Genomic DNA, 5,036 nt, shown 5'->3' on the forward strand with positions numbered 1-5,036 from the left:
AAAAAATGTCTGTTGACAAAATATCATCAACTTCTATAAATTAATGTATAGTTAAGAAGATGCAGCTAAGGTTTTATAAATAATAATAATAAACACTAATAATCAGTCGCTGTGATATTTCAAAATATTCAGCTCACATAAACGTCTCCAACGACAACAGAAACTTAATATCCATGAGAACATCCAGAAACTCCCCAAATCTGTCATCTAAACTCTAGACACTTTATTTATGAATACAAAACCTATTCTTAACCGAAGTATTCGGGGAGAGTGCGAACGCAGTCCCCACTACCAGAAATTCTGCAGTTGAGATTCTCACTTGTGGAGAATTCATAAAGGTCAGAGAGAAGGGTATAAGTGCAGCCTGGAGATCTCCAAATGGGGGCGGGAACTCCAAAACGGGGTGGGAGCTCCAAAATAGGGCGTGGCTTCCTCCCATTGACAGACAGGCACATGACACGCATGCGCAATTTTCCCCCCCAATCCCCTTCAGTGCAAACTCCGCCCCACAGCTGATTCTAAAGTTTTTATTGGTTGTGTCAATTAAAGTGTTGATTTCCTACACTATCCTACAAAAAATGCTAACTCCTAAACCTCCCCCACACCTGACCCCAACCTTAACCAGTGAAATTGACTTGAGAAACATGGCGGAATCGATGGATGCAATACGTGTGTAGTTGACGGTAAATTTTTTGTTTAAATTGATAGTTTAGTTGTCCTATAAACTTAAATTGGTCATGTTCTTGTTACGCAGCTAGTTAATGAAATCCAAGTAAAAAAAATGTAGACCCTGTTGTATTTTCTTGTAATTTATTAAAAGAAGGTAAACCGCCATCTTGTGCCGACTAAACTGACTTGAACGCACCTGACGTCGTAATTACGACTTGTCAACTCGTAAGTACGAACGTCCCAAGAGGACTTGAACGCAGCAGTATTTCTACTTGGCGAGCTGAGCTCCAGAAAAACACAAACAACATTCGAGCTGCGCACAAGCGGAAACATGTCACGCGTGACGCCAGTGGCGCGTCTGAATCAAACTTCAGTTTCGCAGCGCTGCCAAAGCGACAATCGTCTTGTCACGGTTAATATCATACACAATTAGTTTAATTTACTTTCCTATCGAATTGGAAAGTAAGTAGATTGTTGATCTGTAGGTCTTACGTTCACAACCAAGCGTAACATGTGACCCTGGACCACAAATCCTTTCCATTGGTGTATGGTTTGTTAGGATAGGACAAAATTTTACTCAGTCAGTGTTTAGAAATGTAGAGAAGGAGGACCATTCAAAAGTTGTTGTATGTTCAATGACACATATTCAAATTTTTTGTAACAGCGTTTGACTTGCTGCGTCCCAATTCGCCTACTTATACTATGCCCTAAAAGTATGTACTCTTTTTGTGAAGAAAAAGTACATACTTTTGAGTATGTAGAAGAATAGTAGGCAAGCTTTGGGACATACTACTTCGTCATAGCTGCTTCTTTAACGACGCTCTGTTGCTTAGTTACGTGCATTCTGTCACTGTTTAAACTGCCCTGTCAATCATTTTATCATGGTTAACATCATCCACATTTAGTTTAATTTGATTTCCTACGGTATTGGACAGAAATGAAGAGTCACGTTGATCTGCTAGTCGCGGGTCTATCATGCCGAGAACTCTGCTCATGTGTTTGCATAATGATGCATTTAAAAGTTAATGACCAAACGTATCATTATAAAAGTTCACAGTGTTGCTACAGATGAAATATAACGTGGATAACATTAAATTAATATTTTTACGTTTTTTAACACGTTTTGTGCGTGTTTGTAGTTCTAATCGAATCCTCGTCCACCGCGCAATGTGTTGTGGGCAATATTAGCCATTAGCGTGTGCATCGATCTGCACTTAAAATTCTAACCGGAAGTAGTAGACCATCAGGGAATCTTTGGCATACTTTTTTAATCATACTATGATTTGGGACATACTAATTCTATTTTTGAATACTATTTAGGACGGATAGTATGCGAATTGGGACGCAGCATTAGTCTTTGCACGTTCGACTTGTAAACACTGACTGAGTCGGTACTTCCGCCTATGTCAAGCGTGACCTTTTCAACGCGATTACGTATTACGTGAAGTCATGGACGCACATGGCAGAGCAGTGCAAGGCAAGCATTTCTGTTTATAAAGCATATACTTTTTTTTTTTAAGAAAATGACCGATCGTTTCGCTAGATAAGACACTTATTCCTCGTCTGGTATCGTGTAGAGCCCTTTGAAGCTGCACTGAAACTGTCATTTTGACCTTCAACCATTTGGTAGCCATTGAAGTCCACTATAAGGAGAATAATCCTGGAATGTTTTCATCAAAAACCTTAATTTCTTTTCGACTGAAAACCGAAACTGAGCCATTCACTATATAGGCTACTACAACCAGGGCGTCGCTGAAAATGAGTGTGTGAGTTTGTTTACAGAACGCTGTTGTCACTGCTGCAAACTCTCATATAAATAATTTTTCAAAAAATATAATTTCCCTGAAGCCAGTGGGCCCGCTTTCCAGTGTAGGCCCCTGGGCTTCAGCCCCTTGAAGCTCGTGCATTAATGTGCCCCTGCTACTCCCAAACGATTCATTTAACGATTCATTTTTCCAGATCCCTCCTTTATGATGCTAATTTGCATTGATTGATCTCATTTTCATTTCATCTCCCTGTAATGCCTGATAAAGCAGCCTTTGTGAGCGCAGTGCTGCTTTGTTTACAGCGTTACCAGGGAAACCGCTATTTTTAGCTCCAAAAGTGCACCTAGTGGCAAAGAATGAATTTGCATTTTCATTCAGACCAACTCGAAAATCAAGTTTTCCCAGGTCTGCATGCGCAACAAGTGGGCGGGCAATATGCTAATGTTTCATGTTGACTTCAACATGAAACGCTTGGGATACGTTTTAAAAACGACTCTTTAAATGATTCAGTCGACTTTTTCTTTTGAGAGACAATAACTTTATACACGGTGCACTTTCAGATTTAAAACTTTGCAGGATGTTTTCATTCATTTAGTGCTGTGTTACACACTGCATGAAAGGTAATTTTCTAAAATCCATAATAGGGGCACTTTAAATAAAATCAGGGAAGTGAAAGGACAATGTGTGTTTTAAAGCGAAAACTAGCTTAGAATAGTCAGTCTATCACAGTGGTGTTCACATATGTCTCACATTTATCATGCAAGAATTAGTAAATAAATGATATGTATAAAATGCAGATAATAAATATAAATGCTTTTGGGATTTCTTTTGGAATGTATGCGTGGGCTTGCTCGAAAAAAAACTTTCCGAAACTTGTACGAAACTTTGGCCATGTTTAGCATGAGAATCCAACTCTTTACGCTGACTCTTAACTTTTATAAAGAATATCTCTTTGGATTTGAGACTTTAGTCTTTGCAAATTTACAGATCTTCTTTATGCACCAAGAGCTTGTAACACTCCAAAGAGAAAGGAAAAAATGAAATCGCATCATATGACCCCTTTAAACATATATCAAACACCTGGGTCACTTGCAAAAAAACACATACTTACTGCTGCAATAGAGAAATCCCAAAACACACGTGAAATCAGTTATGAACGTTGTGCTCCTAAACGTTGTTTTTCATGAGATACAATAAAAAATAACCCACAAACGATATCGCCATGCAGTTTCATAATCAGTACTTTGTTTTTTCCCCTCCAGTTTCTGTCGTGTCATTATAACTTAAATGACACTGACATCAGTATAAAAATGGCCAAAGTATCTAATTTTTTTAAATCCAAATTCTAAGAAAACACATCAACTAGACCAAAACTGGAGTTTCGTATGAAAATAACTCCGTATTTTTTTTACATTAAACAATCCTGAACACAAAATACACAACTACCTCTCGTTATTCAGAATAATACGAATAAACACGACAACAGTTTAAAGAAATATAAGCACGAAAACTTGTGAGAGTTTACTTGGTTTTAACATTTCGCTTCTTCTGTGGATTTAATCAGTTTATAAGAGGTGTTAGGTGCAACAAATCGAAGGTATAAAGCACAAAGAGTCGAATTAAAGTTAAATCTAAAAATACTTACAGGCTCGAAAAAACAACAACAACCTCACAACCCTATCTGAACTCCCGCCACAATTACATCGCGCTTAATTAAAGGGATAGCTCACCTAAAAATTTAAATTCAGTCATCACTTACTTAAGTTGTTCCGAATCCAAAACATGTGCTGTATAACTTTATTTCTTCTGTTGATATTAGAAGTAGATATTTTGAAGAATGTTGGTTGTCGAGCAGTTGCTGGTAGCCATTGACCTCCATTGTTTTTTTCCCTCCATACTAACTTGAGCATAAGGAAATGAGACAGAATTCAGAATTTTCATTTTCGAACGAACTGTTCCTTTAAATTCCTAAAATGGCAAAGGCGTTCTTATTTTTAAACAGCGCCTTCTATGAAAAAAATAAGAAATGAGATTTCAAGAGATGAGAGAAATCAAGTTCATTATCCATTCAGTTTGTGAATTCATTTGATTTTGAATTGTGCAATGAAAAAACTAACTAGTCCCAGTTAATCTTTCATTTTAAAGGTGTATATTTCCTTCAGATTAAGGCAAAAAAAGGCAACCAAATAAAATGATTTCATGAAACATGTATTTAGTATTTAGTATTTGATGAAGGTCAATGTCCATTCTAAATAATAACCGTTAACTTTCTTGAAGGGTATAGCAGGCCTATAATTCACTAATAATAGTCCCAATTTTATATATGATGTATGTGCATATATATATATATACATATGATGAGTTCAGATGCAAAAGCCTTTAAGTGCCGTTTAAAATTTTCTTCTAAAATGAGCATTTTTATCAGGCTCGTAAGTGTAGGTTCAGTATTCAGTAATTTCACTTTAATGGGCGATAAATAGGTTTTTTTCATTGCCATTAACGTGCCTGATAAAGCCTTATAAAACTCATTTTAGAAGAAAATTTCAAATGGCACTTAGAGGCTTTTGCATCTGAACTCTTCATATATATATATATATATAT

This window comes from Sinocyclocheilus rhinocerous, unplaced genomic scaffold (assembly GCF_001515625.1).
Source record: "Sinocyclocheilus rhinocerous isolate Xijiao unplaced genomic scaffold, SAMN03320098_v1.1 scaffold248, whole genome shotgun sequence".
In the NCBI taxonomy this organism is placed as follows: domain Eukaryota; kingdom Metazoa; phylum Chordata; class Actinopteri; order Cypriniformes; family Cyprinidae; genus Sinocyclocheilus; species Sinocyclocheilus rhinocerous.